Source organism: Herpailurus yagouaroundi, unplaced genomic scaffold, assembly GCF_014898765.1.
Source record: "Herpailurus yagouaroundi ecotype Mexico unplaced genomic scaffold, PumYag 140, whole genome shotgun sequence".
NCBI lineage: Eukaryota > Metazoa > Chordata > Mammalia > Carnivora > Felidae > Herpailurus > Herpailurus yagouaroundi.
The window spans coordinates 13,389,838-13,409,582 of NW_024412395.1; positions in this window are offsets into that span (position 1 = coordinate 13,389,838).

Genomic DNA, 19,745 nt, shown 5'->3' on the forward strand with positions numbered 1-19,745 from the left:
CCCGCGTCAGGCTCTGGGCTGATGGCTCAGAGCCTGGAGCCTGCTTCCGATTCTGTGACTCCCTCTCTCTCTGCCCCTCCCCTCTTCATGCTCTGTCTCTCTCTGTCCCAAAAATAAATAGGCGTTGAAAAAAAAATTAAAAAAAAATTAAAAAAAAAGATTTCTATAAAAACAGTTTTAAAATTTACATTAGAAAATATCAGAAGTATGAATAGACAATTGAGATGAGGAGAAACAAGTATGGTTAGTAAAAACAAAAAAGATGCAGGAGTCCACTAATAAATAGTGAAAGTTAAAATCTTTGGGGCGCCTGGGTGGCGCAGTCTGTTAAGCGTCCGACTTCAGCCAGGTCACAATCTCGCGGTCCGTGAGTTCGAGCCCCGCGTCGGGCTCTGGGCTGATGGCTCAGAGCCTGGAGCCTGTTTCCGATTCTGTGTCTCCCTCTCTCTCTGCCCCTCCCCCGTTCATGCTCTGTCTCTCTCTGTCCCAAAAATAAATAAACATTGAAAAAAAATTAAAAAAAAATAAATAAAATCTTCACTAGGTCTTGTTTTAGATTATTCGTATTGACAAAACAATCTTTAATATAAGTTCCAGCAGAGAGGGTAGTACATAGGTGCTCATAGACCCTGCGATGAGAAGATTCATTTAGTAGAACAAATGTGGACAATTTTATAGATTGTATTGAGACACACACAACATAAAAGTGTATATTAATTCATGGTCCTAGTAACCACAAAATTTGGGACTAATGTGGGACAAAATTGAATCCAGAGGAAGGGGAATATGTGAGATAGGAGAGAAATGCCCAGGACTAGTTTCAACTCTATTGCTAATGCTGTGTTCTAAGCTACGTGGTAGATCCAAGTATTTTTTTATATGTTTATTTTTCATTTTTTTGTATTCTGTAAGTATTGTGTGCTATTTTTTTTCAGAGGGAAAATGGATGTGGAAAATGAAATGTTTTCCATGTTAAATGAAATGTTTACATGTTAAGAAAATAAGGGGTGCTCTGTTGGTTAAGTGTCCGACTTCGGCTCAGGTCATGATCTCGCAGTTTGTGAGTTTGAGCCCCGAATTGAGCTCTGTGCTAACAGCTCAGAGCCTGGAGCCTGCTTTGGATTCTGTGTCTCCTCCTCTCTCTGCCCCTCCCATGCTCATGCTCTGTCTCTCTCTGTCTCTCAATAATAAATTAAAAAAAAAAAAGAAAAGAAAAAAAGAGTTTTTTCAGACAGGTCATCAGGAAGTGGAAGGGAAACAATGATTTCCTTACCTAATTCAGAATACATAAAATTATAATGGTATGATACCAAATTAAAAACTTGATAACAGATGTTTATGATTCTACCCTCTTTTATGTCACAATTTTTCTGCCACTCAACCCACTGACATTCCAAAACTGTAAAAAAGAAAGTGGCAAACGCACACAATCACATAAAGAATAGCTGAACAACAATCGAATACTCTAGAAAGAAATAAAAGAAAGCCAAATTAGAAAGAGAACACTAATCAATTAGGTTTAAACATACTTCCTTTCAATTACTTTGAATAGTAATTCAAATTACTATTCAAACATCAAATTGATGTTTTTTTTAACATCAATTTTTTTTCTTAAATGTTTATTTAAAAGAGAGCGAGAGTGGGGGAGAGAGAGAGAGAGGGAGTAGGAGAAGGTCAGAGAGAGAGGGTGAGAGAGAGAATCCCAAGCAGGCTCTGCACTGACAGGGTAGATCGACATAGGGTTTGATCTCATCAAGTGCGAGATCAGCTGGATTCTTAACTGACTTAGCCACTCAGGAGTGCCTAACATCAATTAAATATTTAAGATCAAATGCAAAATGGTCTACTAGTTATTGGCAAGTCATTTCTCATTCTAACAAGATTTTTTTTTTTTTTTTTTTTGCTTAAGATAGCTAAAGTCAGTTTCTCTTTCCAGATAGTAACAATAATAGAGACACCAAACCCATGGATCCTGTATTCAAATCTGTTCTCAAGTCTTCCATGATAGCAAATCATCTGATCAAAGCATTGAGCTTGGCTCTGTCACTCATTACGGGCATGTGATTGAACATCCTGGGTTCCAGGTGTAACTTCTTTGGAAAATGAGTTAGCTGAAGAAGGTTCAAATCACTGTTCTACCACCCACCAGCTGTGTGATGCCAAGCAAATCACTTCTCTTCTCGGGATCCATTTCTCTACCTATAAATCAGAATTACTCATTTCACACTCTCAGAATTATAGGTGAGAATTACATGAGTTAATGTATGTCAATATGTACATTACTTGACAAGTGACAAATGACCAGTTCTTCAAATTGTACTGATCTCTATCTGCACACTATGCCAACCTTGTCTTAGAAGATATTTCCATCTTAGAAAGGAAGGATTACCCAATAGTCATGAATTCATCACTTTTGTATGCTGAAATGTTCTAGAATTGAGTGTTTAAAGCTTTATCCTGTCTAACAATGGACAAGCTTTTATAATACATTATGGAAAGAATACAAGAGGAGCTAATTAAAGATGCTATCAGCTTTTTATCTTTTTTAAAAATTTGTTTCTTTACTATTTCCTCCACAACTGGTAATAGTTCAAGACCAAATAAAAGAGGACTTTAGCAATACATCAAGAAACCAGTACCCTAACCAACTTTAATTTGAGCATTTTCAGATTTCTATCACTAGCAATAAAGAAACCTCAACAATTCTCATTAGATATGACTATTTGTTATGTTTCAGAGAGTGGAACTAAGTGTCCCACACTGCTGTTTCAATATGTCAAGCTAAATGGTTTCAAAATCTCCTATGATTCAGCTTTTGTTCAACCAAGCACAGTGGGCTGAGAGCTATGCTAGATGTGATTCTTCAGAAGGAAATGGACCCCTTTTCAGTTCATGCTGTACTAGGGCTATTCTCCCATTTACACAGTTGCTTCTGGCATAATAAAAAATTAATAAATACTTTCTTACTTGTGCTTCCCTTTATCATTCATTGTGTCCTTGGTGGAAATGTACGCTTGGTAGAAATGTCCTACCTTCCTCTTCAGCCCTATGAAACCTATTCATTTGTTAAGATTCTTCTCCAGCTTAAACCCTCCCCAGGCTTTCTCTAAAACAAGTGGGATTATTTCTGTCTTTTTTTTTTCTCCTGCCATATTTATTACATACATCTATTTTAGATTTTAGTAGTTACCATGCTTGACATGTACTAAAATTACTTTTGAACATCTATCTGCTTTTTAGATTATAATTTGAAGTAATGCTGGACAAAATATCTTTTAAAAATAACACAATTTTCCCGTTCATGCTCTGTCTCTCTCTGTCTCAAAAATAAATAAAACGTTAAAAAAAATAACACAATTTTAAAAACTTGCAAATATCAGCAGAATAGGTAAAGACTTGATTGAGACTGGTAATGAACTGGAAATTATGAGTGTACATACTTGATAGATTTGAAATGTATAAATTTGACTTCAATCTTCACAGTAATGGGAGCCAGGTGGAAAAGGCCATCAGAATAGGCTCTGTATAAATATGATGAAACCAAACCAAATTTTTGAGATTCAAAAAATGTCCTGATAAAAATAATTTCTCATCTGGCCCTCAGGAAGAAGATATTAGGCAACATAATGGTCATCCTCAAAAGCATCATTTTAGGACCACAGCCATGTGATTTGTTGTATTATTTCTGGTCACTAACCCCCAACACAGTTGATGACATCTCACCAAAATACAAAACAGTGAAAGAAGTTCTTCTGGATACCTATCTAACATTGTTTACATATTGCACTCATGATAGTTTGGGTTAAGCAAGAGATCAATGTTACAGATATGGAGACAAAAAGATGAATTGATACTCTTTATAAAATCCTTCATAAATTTTGTTTCTTTCAGCTGAGCTTTTGTACACCATTCAAGACAATGTGAGACTACATTGCCTTCAAACGTAGAGCTATGTTTAGCAATTGATCAAACTGAGGATACATTTGACGTTCTCTTGTGAAATTAGGGAGTCAAAATATAGCAGAGCTGTAAAACTAAGAAGTGAAATAGAAGACAAGGAGCCAACAGGGAAGAAATCTCTCCTTCATTATTTGATTTATTACCACACACATGTATACGTTTGGCTTTAAAATTAAAATATTAAGATATTTATCAGAATACTATTTTAAGGACGTGATTTTAGATTTTCTCTAATGAACAGAAAAGTGAATTTCTGAGTAATAAGCCTTGAAACATGGCTATTTGTATCTGATTGTATTTAATTCCAAGAACAATTGCCCATTAAGACCATTTTCGGTTCATAATTATTAAGTAGTATCATCTCCTTGTAGGAGGATACATTTCTTTCCAGTCTCTATATTGACAGGTCATACATTATGTTCCTATAAATATGGTATTAACAAAATAATTAACAAATAGGTTAAAATTGAATAGAAGGAGCTACAACATGTAAAAGAGCTTTGAATCTGTCACTCCCATCCTTACAAGAAAACTGCTGATTGAAAACAATCAATGACTTTTCTTTGATTAGTCAAAAAACTGAGATCTCAAGGTAAATTGTCACTGGGAAATCTGGAAGCAGGCGAATCCAGAGTTACAGTCAAGATATGCTTTCTTGGAGCCATGAACTAGAGGGATGCATACCTTAATCTGAGTGAATTGCTAGAGGACTATGGACCAACATGAGGCTAAAAACCTCCTGGGGGCTGCAGCCATAGTCAACCCTCACAATTTCGTGGATTTTACCCCTAAGAACTCTACTAGGTTCTGATGATAAAGAATCGAGAAAGATTCCCTCATGGCTCTGGAACAGAGAGAGGAAAGATAACCACTGCAAAATACATCCAAAATGTTCTCCATAAAAAAAGGGTTTTGTTAGCATTCCTTCTTTTTCAAATTTCTATTTAACTTCGATTTAGTTAACATATATTGTAATATTGGTTTCAGGTGTAGAATTTAGTAATTCATCACTTACAAATAACAGCCAGTGCTCATCACAAGTGCCCTCCTTAACACCCATCACCCATTTAGCCCATCTCCCACCCACCTCCATCTATCAACCCTTAGTTTCTTCTCTATGGTTAAACGTTCTTATGGTTTGTCTCCCTCTTTTTGTTTCCCTACAGTATGTTCATCTGTTTTATTTCTTAAGTTCCACATAAAAGTGAAATCACATGGTATTTGTCTTTCTCTGATTTATTTCCCTTGGCTCCATCCACATCATCGCAAATGGCAAAATTTCATTCTTTTTGATGGCTGAGTCATATTCTACACACACACATACACACACACACACACACACACACACACACACACACCCCCACATCTTCTTTATGCATTCATCAGCCTGATGGACATCTGGTTTGGCTATTGTTGATAATGCTGCTATAAACATCAGGGTGCATATACCCCTTTGTATTTTTGTATCTTTTGGGTAAATACCTAGTAGTACAAATGCTGGATCATAGGGTAGTTCTATTTTTAACTTTTTGGGGAACTTTCATACTGTTCTCCAAAGTGGCTGCACAAATTTGCATTCCCACCAATGGTGTAAGAGGGTTACCGTTTCTCCTCATTCTTGCCAACATCTGTTGTTTCCTATACTGTTAATTTCAGCCATTTTGACATGGCTGAGGTGGTATCTCACTGTGGCTTTGATATGTATTTCCCTGATGATGAGTGATGCTGAACATCTTTTTCATATGTCTGTTAGCCATTTGTATGTTTCTTTGGAAAACGTCTATTCATGTTTTTTGCCCATTTCTTAACCGGATTATTTATGTTTTGGGTGCTGAGTTTGATAAGTTCTTCATAGATTTTGGATAGTAACCCCTTATCAGATATGTCATTTGCAAATATCTTCTCCCATTCTGTAGGCTGCCTTTTATTTTTGTTGATTGGTTCCTTCACTGTGTAGAAGCTTTTTATATTGATGAGGTCCAAATACTTCATTTTTGCTTTTGCTTTCTTTGCCTCCAGAGACATGTGTAATAAGAAGTTACTATGGCTGAGGTCAAAGAGGTTGCTGCATGTATTCTCCTCTAGGATTTTGATGGCTTCCTGCCTCATATTTAGAACTTTCATCCATTTTGAATTTAAGGGAGTAGTCCAGTTTCATTCTTCTGCATGTTGCTGTCCAGTTTTCCCAACACCATTTGTTGAAAAGACTGTCTTTTTTCCATTGGATATTCTTTCCTCCTTTGTCAAAGATTAGTTGACCATATAGTTGTGGGGACATTTCTGGGTTTTCTACTCTGTTCCATTGATCTATGTATCTGTTCTTGTGGGAGTACACTACTGTCTTGATGACTATAGCTTTGTAATATAGCTTGAAGTCCAGAATCATGATGCCTCCAGCTTTGCTTTTCTTTTTCAGGATTTCTTTGGCTACTCAGGGTCTTTTGTGGTTCCATAAAAGTTTTAGAATAGTTTGCTCTCGCTCTGTGAAAAATGCTGGTGGTATTTTGATAGGGATTTCAGTAAATGTGTCAATTGCTTTGGGTAGTATAGATATTTTAACAATTTTTGTTTCTTCCAATCCATGAGAATGGAATGCTTTTCCATTTATTTTTGTGTTCCTCTTCAATTTCTTTCATAACTTTTCTATAGTTTTCAAAGAACAGACCTTTCATCTCTTTTGTAAGGTTTATTCCTAGGTATCTTACAGTTTTTGGTGCAATTGTAAATGGAATTGATTCTTTGATATATTTTTCTGTTGATTCACTATTTGTGTATAGAAATGCAACAGATTTCTATACAATGATCTTATATTCTGTGAGTCTGCAGAATTCATGTATTCTAGAAATTTTTTTGGAAGAGTCTTTTGGGTTTTCTACAGAGAGTATTGTATCAGCTCTAAACAGTGAAAGTTAGATTTGTTTGTTGCTGAGCTGGATGCGTTTTATTTCTTTTTGTCATCTGACTGCTGAGACTAAGACTTTCAGGACTATGTTAAATAGTAATGGTGAGAGTGGACATCCCTGTTTTGTTCCTGACCATAGGGGAATAGCTCTCATTCTTTCCCCATTGAGGATGATACTATCTGTGGGTCTTTTGTATATGGCCTTTATGATGTTGCGGTATATTCCATCTATTCCTACTTTGTTGATGGTTTTTATTAAGAATGGATGCTGTATTTTGTCAAATGCTTTTTCTGCATCTATTGAGAGGATCATATGATTCTTATCCTTTCTTTTATTAATGTAGTGTATCATGTTGATTGATTTGTGAATATTAAACCACCCCTACAGCCCGGAAAATCCCACTTGATCATGGTGAATAATTCTTTTAGGGTACTGTGGACTGACTTTCTAGTATCTTGTTGAGATATTTTGCATCCATCTTCACCAGGGATGTTGGCCCATAATTCTCCTTTTTAGTGGGGTCTGTGTCTTGGGAATAGAGGTAATGCTGGCCTTGTGGAATGAATTTGGCAGTTCTCCTTCCATTTCTATTTTTTTTTTTTTGGAACAGTTTGAGAAGAATATGTATTAACTTTTCCTTAAATGTCTGGTAGAATTCCCCTGGGAAGCCATCTGGCCTTGTACTTGTGTTTTTGGGATATTTTTGATAACTGTTTCAATTTTGTTTGTTTTTATATCATTTATTTCTGCTGTAATCTTTATTATTTCCCATCTTCTGCTGTCTTTTGACTTTATTTGCTGTTCCTTTTCTAGCTCCTTTACATGCAAAGTTAGGTTGTGTATTTAAGACTTGCATCTTGCTTCTTGAGGTAGCCTGTATTGCAATATACTTCCCTCTTAGGACCGATTTTGCTGCATCCCAAAGATTTTGGACTGTCAGGTTTTCATTTTCATTTGCTTCCACATTTTTTTCTTCTTCAATTTACTAATTAACCTATCCATTTTTCAGTAGGATGTTCTTAACCTCCATGTATTTGTGATCTTTCCAATTTTTTTTCTTGTTGTTGACTTCAAGTTTCATAGTGTTGTGGTCAGAAAATATGCATTTTCTGATTTCAATCTTTTCGTACTTGTTGAGGGTTGATTTGTGACCCAGTTTGTGGTTTATTCTGGAGAATGCTCCATGTGCACTTGAAAAGAATGTATGTTCTACTGCTTTAGGATGAAATGTTCTGAATACGTCTGTTAAGTCCATCCAGTCCAGTGTGTCATTCAAAGCCATTGTTTCCTTGTTGATTTTCTGCTTAAATGATATGCCCATTGATGTAAGTGGGGTTTTAATATCCCCTACTATTATTGTATTATTATCAGTAAGTTTCTTTGTGTTTGTTATTAATTGGTTTATATATTTGGGTGCTCCCTCCATCATAGCATTCAATTCATATATTGGAAAAGAAAAACACTCTAAAATTAATAAAAAACACTCTATGCTTTTACCTTAAGGAACTAGAAAGAAAAAAACATAATTTAATCCTGAAGCTAGAAGACTAAAAGAAATAATTAAAATTAGAGCCCAATGAATGAGATTGAAAAGCAGGAAATAGAAAAAAAAAAAAACAATAAAATCAAAGGCTGATTCTTTGAAAACATCAATAAAATTAATAAAAATCTAGCCAGAGTAACCAAGATAAAAAAGGGAAGACACAAATTGCCAATTTCAGAAATGAAAGACAGAAAATCACTACTGAGTCCATGGGTATTATCACGATAATAAGAGAATAAGATGAACAGTTTCAGGCCCTCAAATCTGTATTTGATAACTGAGATGAATAAGACTTATTCCTTGAAAGACACAAACTACCAAAACCCAAACAATGTCAAATATCAAAGGACACAGAAGTCCCCCTTTCTAATTCTGAAGGAAGATTATATATGTTTATGTGTATGTGTGTGTGTGTTTGTGTATTTATCTATATATCTATCTATATCCATATCTATCTATATCTACCTACCTATATCAATATATTTCCAATGCCTATCACAGTGTTTACTGATTGGGATGAAGTAAACTATGTTGAAAAAAATAATAACCAATTTTAGCTGTTCCACTTAAAGCCCAAAGACTTTAGCCTTATATTTCAGAAGACTTCTCAGACTGATCATCTAAAGAAAGGGCTATATTCTCTCCTATTTTTCAGTCTGAAAAGTAGGAGCAGATTATCCTACATTTTTATATATACCATCTCATTCATGACAACTAATTCTTTCCCACAAGGAAATTCCCAGAACGAAAGAATGATTAAAGTTGGGGTAATTATGATAATATAATACATTACTTTTTCATGTGTTTTAAGGGAGTGATATCTAGAGCCAAGAAACACGGTAAGATGAGATGATTAGTGGAGGGGGACTAGTAAATTGATGTAGGAATTATGAATATTATAATCTATTCACTCTATCATTTCAACCCCAGTAAATCCATTAGCAAACAAAAAAGGGAAGGAGAAATAATTACAAGCAATTTTTGGTGCACTATACACCATTCAATAGGTTACAGTCTACTTACTTCAGTGAAATGCCGAGATATCTTCTGTATATTTTTTGGACCTTTATTTGTTCTATGAAAAAAATATTTTAGTGGCAAAAAATAAATATAAGAATAAAACTTTAATTATGGAATGCTATACTTGTTATATAAGCTAAGGTATAAAACTGTTTTCAAGCAAACTCTCACACAGAATGGTCCATAACATGGTCCCATGTCATTTTGCTATAAGCACATGGTGAGTGAAATGAAGATACTTTTACTTCACGTTATGATGTAGAAGTGCAAATGCCATTTGTAATGGGAATACTGAACATGCTAATTTATTAGAGAATGGTTTTAACAGGCAGGTACAGCCCTAATTAAAAATATAATTTACCCTATTAGTTCCTACGTTTTTTACCCTATTATGGTTCTTGTAATTCCAGTATGATATATTCCACTCACCAATAGGCAAGGGTGAATTAACAGTCTTTAAAATCTATAAACACAAATATTCTGATAGATTTTGTTGATTTTATAATTGCCCTCAGGTTTTAGAATAACATTTCATCTTTTATTTTCCATTGCTATTCCTGCTGATGAAGATAAAGTGAATTTGTGGAAACCTATATTGGCTAGCTGCCTTTGTCCACTTTAGTCTTAGAATATGAGCTAGAAACTTGATGTGAAAATAATATTTAAGAAGAAATATATTGATATAGTAGTAGAAATATAAAATTGAAATACTTTATGCTATATATCTTAATTACAGTTTGAGATAGGTAACATAATATATGGTGGAGTAGGGATGGGAAAAATAGTTTGCGATCACCATGAAATCTGAATGGCTGTATACAGTTATTATCCCCATAGACCTCTGCAAGTGAGAAACATGCTGAAAATGTAACATAAACTAAATTAAGATATAGGGAACACAGTATCTTTTTGAAGATGATGTATATAAATACAGTTTACAGTTTGAGAGTTCTTAGACCATCTGTGCAGATTTATATACTATTTCTTTACAATATATGCGTCTGTACTTTAGCCTAGAGTTCCTTTATAATTAATGTTTTTTTCATTTAAAATTTCATTAAAAAAGAAACTCAAGGAGCTCCTGTCTTCACTACTTTTCTCTATTTCAAAGAAGCTTTTCCCGAGTCATAATTTATGAGGTATTATAATAATGCTTATTAGCCCAACAGAATTCTTAAAATTACAGCAAAAATAATTTGCGTCCTTTGGCCACTCAGAGAGGAATCACAGAACTGGAGACCATGGAAGGGAGTACTTAAACATCTAATGTCTGTTACCAGCATTGTGGCTGCGTGGTCTCTGAGTTTCTGACAGTGTAGAACAATCACATCATGCACGAGATGTTCTTTGTGTGAGACTGATCATTTGAAATAATTTAGGTAAACACTGGAAGGGCTGTACTGCAATAAAAATGATTAGCCAAGACCTACACATTAAGGGAAATTAGTCTGAGAATAGATATTACTGGAAGTACTAATTCTTAAGCAACACTGAGAAAAGAAAGCTCCTATAGCAAAATCCAAACTATGGAAGAGAGCTGACGTGGTCCCAGATCAGTGCTACCTGCCACCTGCTACTTTTTGAAAGAAGCAAAAGCAAATCCAGTCTGCAGGAATGCTTTTCAAATTTCCCATTTAGGCATCAGAACTCCAACAGTTCTAACAGTTACAAAGAGATAATGCTAAAACAAAAACTAAAACAACAGCAAAAAAAAAAAAAAAAAATGAAGGCACAATTAAAGATCAGGAGTACACACAAAAATCAAGCCACCATGACTAGGTGTTAACATTAATAATAATAATAAAATAATAATAATAATAACAATAATAAAACTTAGATTACCAAAGACTTAAGGTATAATAATTGTTGGATAAGGAATGTAAAACAGCATTTATGAAATGTTTAAAAACATAAGGGGTAAAGTCACAAAAACAGACAATTTAAAAAGAGATTTTAATATATGAATCAGAAAGATAAGAGCAAATAGGGACACCTCGGTGGCTCAGTTGGTTAAGCATCAGCTTAAGGTTCAGCTCAGGTCATGATCTCATGGTTCATGGTTTCAAGCCTGTGTCGGGCTCTGCACTGACAGCTTGGAGCCTAGGGCCTGCTTCAGGTTCTGCGTCTCCTAGTCTCTCTCTGCCCTTCCCTTGCTTGTGCGTGCTCTCTCTCTCTCTCTCTCTCAAAAATAAATAAACAAACAAACATTTTTTAAAAAGTAAATGGAACTACTAAACAGTAAGCCTATAAATTTACACACATTTATTTTAAAAAGGAAGTACAAGATTAAACACTGCTCAAGAGAAAAATAATATACAGGAAGATAAAGAAAAATAAATTGCCTAAAATAAAGTAGCAAGGCAAAGGCGATGGAAAACAGAAAGGAGACAGAAAGAGATGAAAAGAATAGAATTAGAAAGTCTACAATTGGGAGTCCCAGAAGAAGTGAATGGAAACAATGTGGTATAGTCAGTATAGAAACAGCATTTTTGAATTTTCAAGAACTAGAGAAAGCAAAATCTCTCTCTGCTTTTTCCCCTGCACAAAATGTCAAGAGTTCTTCCAAGTCATTGTGACATCTGAAACTCCAAGATAGATTTCAAAATGCATCCTAATAGGGTTGTATGCCCCTTGCTGAAAAACCACTGTTCTAAACTTTTAAGATGAGGACACAAGCATTTGACATAATGTAATCAGAAGCCCACAATTCAGAAGTGGATATGTGAGTACTCAAAGTAATGGAAACTGAATATTTGATTGTGAAACTTAATTTTAAATCTTAAAAGTAATGGTAGTCAAGAGATACAGAGCTAATGTACTCCGCAAGAATCATGTGGTTCTTTCTACATTTAAGCATCAGGGTTTACAGACAGATGTTTACCAAAAGAATCTAATAATTGCTGAACAAAGAAATTGGCATAGGTCATCTTAAACACACACAAATATATGTAATTATATATAATTGTGCCTATATAAAAGGTAAAGTATTAATCCCGAATTTCAAATATTTAGGATGAAGAGTCATTGGAATTACCATGGAGAAGGACTGTTAGCAAATAATCATTTTCAAAATAATAAAAATAATATACCAATGAATTCTGGCTTCTTGCTCAACATCAGCAAATATAGGTTCTTACTTTCCAATTAGAAAAATAAATATTTAAACATATCTGTATGAATGCTTGCAATGAAACGATTATGTCTGACATGATAAAGTTCAATAGTTAGTGACTAAACATTTTGGAAACATTTTAGCTTTGTTATGATACATAGATAAAAAATATTTTACATATTAAATGTAAAAATCAGTCTTATGTCTTCCTTTATTTAACTCTTAAATTCCAAAACCATTAGCCAAATTGATAACTTTCATTTTTCATTGAAATGTCATCTAAATATATTTTAGCTAATTTCCCAGTTTACATCCTCTCTTCCTGGATAGAAATTACTCCTTATCAAAGACAATCACATCAGTACACCCAGGCGCAAAATAAACTCATCAAACACACAAATGAACAAACAAAAAACAACAAAAATTTCTAATGATATCAATGGTAAGACTGTTGGAATAACTGGCTTCTTTAAAAGGACATACTTCAATTGGATATATAAACAGAATAAATAAGTATAGTTGCATTTTTAACATCTCAAAATAGCATATTCTTTTGATTTAAGGTGATACAACTTTTGCTTTAGATAACTTGCCTCCTTATTAATTACTTGAATATAGATCTACCCTCCCTTCTTAAAACACTTGGGATAGGATATGGTTCAAATTTCAAAGTTTCTCAGAATTAGAAAGATACATAATATACAAGTAACACTGACAGTAGGGGCAAGGGTATATTTGACCTTTCCTCAACAGAACATGTGAATGACCACGCTAGAAAGTGACATACATAACGATTTTAGGTTGCCTTCCTCTGTTTAGGTCAGGCTTCCCTGCCAAGCAGGTTATAAAACAGACAAACAAAAACAAAACAAACAAAATGAAAAAAAATTTTTTTTCTCAGACATTGAAATTCAGAATTACAGATAAGAGAATGTGTATATATTCCTTGTGTAAGCCTTCTTCCATTTTATAATACCTACATAAAAGTTCAAGAGAATACTAAGTATCATCCTTAAGAGTTTCTAATTCACTATACTTGCTATCCATTGTTATACACCTTCACCTTTGATTATAGCTAATGACACAGGAACACTATTGTAATTTCACTTTTGTCTCTTTGATACCAGCACTAAATCTTAAGCTGTTTGACATCTTCTACCATGTTTTACATTCCAGATCCATAAGCTTCTTTCTAAAAATAAATGGTTACTTCAAAGGAGTAAAACTGAATTTGTATTTTATAATTAATTGTGAATCTCATACTTGAACAATGTTTCAGTTGATTTGGCAAAGATAAAGTCATTGCATAACAATAATTGAAAATGCATTTTAATTTTTTAAAACTTTATAAAAAAATTTTAAGGTGCTATTTTTTAAAGGGAGAAATTGCACACATTTCTATAATGGCTATTCTGTGTAATTTATTTTCTTTTTGTTGTAACCTATTTTTAGCTTTTCACACTTAAAATAAAATCTTCACTTAGGAATGATTAGTTCAACCATTAGATTTAAATTGGCTGTTGGGACTGTGCTTGGCCATTTGATAGACATACAATAATCTTGAAAAATCAAATATCTCTGTCAGAGCTCTAACTTCTCCTTGCATACAAATGTTTAATAATTGCAACATAAATGGGTAAATTCAGGTTCTTTTTATCATCCTTTGTGGGTCTGGCAGTCTCTTTGACATCCTACCAAAATGGATTCTATCTGAATGACATTCTTTTGAATGTCCATATTTAAAATTATTGCTCAGGGGCGCCTGGGTGGCGCAGTCGGTTGGTCGTCCGACTTCAGCCGGGTCACGATCTCACGGTCCGTGAGTTCGAGCCCTGCGTCGGGCTCTGGGCTGATGGCTCAGAGCCTGGAGCCTGTTTCCGATTCTGTGTCTCCCTCTCTCTCTGCCCCTCCCCCGTTCATGCTCTGTCTCTCTCTGTCCCAAAAATAAATAAATGTTGAAAAAAAAAATAAATAAAATTATTGCTCATTAGGGGTTCCTGGTTGGTTGTCAGTAGAGCATGCAACTCTTGATCTTGAGGTTGTAAGTTCAAGCCCCATATTGGGTTAGAGAATACTTAAATATAATATATATATTATATTATATTATATTATATTATATTATATTTATATTATATATATATATATATATATATATATATATATATATATATAACAAAAAGTTATTGCTCATCATCTGGTTCTGTATAGTTCACAATGGTATTTCAATGATATAAATTGCTATACTCATTATTGTTAGAGCAATTTATATGAATAAGTCATATGCTATCTAGACAGTTTTTAAAATATAAATAAAATAACTGAGTAACAAAGATGTTTCCTTAGAGACTATAAGCTCTGTATTTTCTCCCAAGATAATGATTCTGACTTGTGTTATAACCCTGTTCTTCCTGGAAAATAGTGTTGCTGTCAATGTATGACTGTGAGTGAAAATTAAATCCTATTTGGACAAGTGAGGCTTTGAGTTTACTGAGCACTATTTCTTGTGCTGAATGTTATTTATAATCAATCTTTCCAATTCTTTCAAATTATTTGAATGATGCTGGAAAACTCAGGCCAAAACAGACAAGACAGACCTCCGGAGGTTTAGGAGCTCAGAGGGGAGGACAAAAATAAGAGATTCATGTGCTTCTAGGATGGGGAAGGAAGGTTTATGTTCAGGAGTACAAATAGAGGACCCAAGGAAGCAAATAGAGGAGGAGGCTCCTGCTTTTGAAGAAATGAATCCTTATGTATATCTTGTATTAAAGTAAGAAGAACTAAGAAAGTGAAAACAAAAAGAACAAAATTATATTAAGTGTCTCTGAATGATTTATAAGCTGACTGAACAAACAGGATATGTATACATGAAACAGAGAATAAAATTAATTGTATATAATCAACTTTGTGTTGTTAAGATCAAAACATGAGGTCAGACAAAAAGTACTATGGAAATATTGACACAGATATTGATATGAAAGGATCTGAGAGAACATCTTTGAAGTGAAAAATATGAAAGTCATAAAATAAAAATCAAAATTGGGTAAGGGGGAGTGGTATAACAGAAGAGAAGCAAAAAAGACCCTGCTAAATAGAGTCAGTTGATGAGCTGGGAGATTATACAAGGAATCCCACGTGTGTGTGTGTGTGTGTGTGTGTGTGTGTGCGCGCGCGCGCGCGTGTAAGAGAAAGAAAAAAAAGAATAAAATTAAATTTAACACACACAGAGGATACATTTTCATCATCCAGCAGTACCTATTATGTACAAATGGGACAGCAGACAATAGGGAGAGTAGCTTGGAAGATATACAAAGAAATACTTTAAAAAATTCTCTTGAATTAGGGATGCCTGGGTGGCGCAGTTGGTTGTGTGTCAGACTCTTGATTTCTACTCAGATCATGATCCCAGGGTCATGGGATCAAGTCCAGCATCGAGATCTGCACTGAGCATGGAAGCTGCTGCAGATACACTCTCTCCTTCTTCCTCTCTACTCTGCTCTGATGTTCGTTCTCTCTCTCTCTCTCTCTCTCTCTCTCTCTCTCTCTCTCTCTCTCTTTCTCAAAGGAAAAAATAATCTCTAGAATGGAAGAGGAAACATAAGTCCTTACATTTTCATTGCCAAGCCGAGATAAGAAAAGTACATTTAAAATAATCCATGCCTTTCATATACGAATGAAATTTTAGAATTTAAAAGTTTTTTCACTGGAAGTTCCATGGGATGGTATGGGATTAGAAACCACTATTAAATTGATAACCAACAGAGAGCCAACTGAATCCTCATTAATAACTTTTGATATAAGATTCTGAAGGAATGTCTTTATATTTCTGAAGTAAAAAGATTTAACTATAACTTTGTATTAAATCAAACTAACATTGAACTATGGGAGCTAAAAATAAATAAATAAATAAATAAATAAATAAATAAATAAAGCATGCCCAAATACAAAACATTTCTTACCCATCACCCATCTGGACAATTTACTAGAGGATGTTTTGAAAAAAAGGAACAATGACTCTAAATAAAATATTTTACAAGAAATAGTGAAGAACAATAAAAACAGTGTATTTTATACTTAGGCTTAAATAAGAGTCATTTTAAAAAATGACAACTTTAAAGTAAATTTAATTTATTGATGATCTCAATGTAGAATAGGTTTTCAGCCTACTGGTGTAAGAGATGGCAAGAGGCAGGAGGAAGAAAAAAATAAAATACATGCTAGGATTCTTGATTTATATGATAAACATACAAAGAAAATGATTAACATAAAGCATTACATAGAAATAGCAAATGTTAAATACAGATGTTAAATTTCAAGTGCAAACACTTCAAAGTATTGAGATGTTAAACTTTTAAAACACTAAAGAAAAAAATGGAACTAAGAAAACTGCATGAGTTAATCAAAATATAAGAATACCATTTTTTTAAAGTAGAGAAAGTAGAAAACATAAAATATATTGTTAGGAAATAGCTTCAACATCTCAGTAATCACAATGAAATAAATATCTAAAAATTAATGATTTAAGTGCTTAGTCTCAGATGGGGCTTTACAAATGTGATCTTGTTTCCTATTTAAAAGAGTTATACCTAAAAATGACTCATAAATATTGGTAGTAAAGAAGGAAAAAAGTGTATAAGAGATTCATGTAAACACACACACACACACACACACACACACACACACACACACACACACACAAGCAGGTATGTTAGTATCATTGGTAGAGCAGAGGGAACATCAGTTAAATACATTTAAGAGGACAAGGACAAAGAGGGGCATTTATACTTAATAAAATCTATAATCCTTCGAAAGATCCATTCATTCATTCAATCTCTCATATTGAGAACTTATGTTGTATCAGGCATATTTTGGCTTCTAGAAAGAAAGAGGTAACAGATCCAATTCCACAGAATTGTGAAATAAGGAATGGAGTTTCTTTAAACTGAGATGGCAAGGACTATAAGAAGAAAGGATGTAGCAGTGACATGTTAGAGTCTGAAAGCTCAGCTTGGGGCATGTTTCTTTTGAGTTGCCTGGTAGAAGACCAGGTACTGATGTCAAGTAGAAAGTGGATTTTATAAGTCTTTGGGTCAGGATGCAATCCACTTTAGAGATACACATATTAAAGTCTTTAGAGTAGAAACTGCACGTAACAAAATGTGATTGAATGATGTTTGGTAAGTGTGTATATATATAAAAAAAGAAAACAAAATTAAATAAACAAACAAACAAACAACAAAAAAAATCACAAGAAATCCAAGGACAAGACAGCGCTGGTTAACTGAGCCCAGGAAATGAGAAAACTGAATATGAATGGTCAGAATACACAAGGAAATCCAGGAGAGTCTGGAATACAAGTTAAAAATGTGTTCTAGGGTGGAGAGGAAAGTGCTACAGATAGATTAAGCAAGATGAAGAATAAAAGGTGACTGGTGTATTTAGTAAATAAGAATTCACTGTTGATCTTGAAGAAGCACTTTGAGTACAGTGACAGGAGCAATAGGTCTGAGTAGAATGGGCTCAAAGAACAATATGAAGAGAAGAATTAGAATCAACGAGTTTAGATGAGTATTCCAAGGAGTTTTGTTGTAAAGGGGGAAAAAAGATGTTTTGTATATAAAGAGGGAAAACATGATATGGATATTTGGTTACTTTTGTTGCTTTAAGATTGGACAAAAGCAGCAGTTTTGAATACAAAGATCACACGCATGCCTAAAAATGAAAGAAAGGCAAAACTTGATGGAGTGATACACTTCAGGAACCTAGTGGGAGTAGGATCCACTGCACAACCGAAGGTGTTGTCTTTGGGTGGAAGTGTGGACCATCTATGTGTTGTGAACCAGAAAGTTTTAGATCACCACAAATACGATTACGTGGGTTGAAATAATGCATTCTGTGGAAGGTCCCTTTTAACTGCTACAATTTCTTCAGTAGAACAGGATGCGAGATCTTCAGCTAAGGTGTAGTTGCTGGAGATCCGACAAGAGTGGGTAAGATCTCAGATGATCATCTAGAAGGATGGCAAGAGTGAACAGAGAATGGACAAATACAACACAGATGCTGAGCAGCAGCAGAGGTACACAAAAGCCAGTAAATATTTGGGGCACCTGGGTGACTCAGTCGGTTAAGCATCTGACTCTTGGTTTCAGTTCAGGTCATGATCTCCTGGTTTGTGGGTTAGAGCCCCACAGATGGCTCTGCACTGACAGCATAGAGCCTGCTTGGGATTCTCTCTCCTTCTCTCTCTGCCCCTCCCCTGCCCATGCATGCACATGCACACACATGTGCTTTCTCTCTGTGTTTTCTCTCTCTCTCTCCCCAAATAAATAAATAAAACTTAAAAAAAGGAAATGCTTTGAAGTGATTTGGGTGATTGAATCAATTGTTTCTGCTGAAGAAATGAAATCTTTTTTTTTTTCTTCAATTTATTTATTTTGAGATCAAGAGAGAGCAGGAGTGTGGGAGGGACAGAGAGAGGGAGGGAAGGAGAGAGAATCCCAAGCAGGCTCTGCGCTCTCAGTGCAGAGCCTGATGTGGGGCTCTCACCCACAAACCAGGAGATCATGACCTGAGTTGAGGTCAGACACTTAACAGACTGAGCCACCCAGGTGCCCCTGAAGAAACTAAATCTTAGAGTTTAAAGTAATAACCATTTGCTCCATGTGTTTCTAACAGTACTCCAGCTGTCACTCCCTTGTTCTTACTGTAATGGCAGAAAATTTGCATTAATTCAAGAAAAAGCATAAAAGGCTAATAAACATATTGTAAGTTTACTCTCATTAGTAATGCAGTGAAACACAAATTCACATAGGGAAAGGATAATGTTCTTTGTAACATAAAAGCTTAGTGACAGTAATGAGGTAGAAAAATACATACTTTCATTTACCTTTGGAGAAAGAATACATTGGTGTTCCCTTTCTGGAGGGAGTTTCAAAAATATGTATCAATATTTAAACCCCCCAATAAATCTTTTTCTTATGTCTATATATATCCTCGTTTCTATTTTTCTATTAAATTTTAGAATAAACATGTATTTAGGCATCAAATTTATTTAATTAAAATTTTAAGATTTTAAGTGAATAAAATAAGTTCTAAAAGCCTATTGAGAAATTGATCAAGGGAGGAATAGGAGCAAGATATTTATTTGATATACATTAATTTATCTTCTATAATACACAGCATATAAAATCACATCTGACTCTTGATTTCA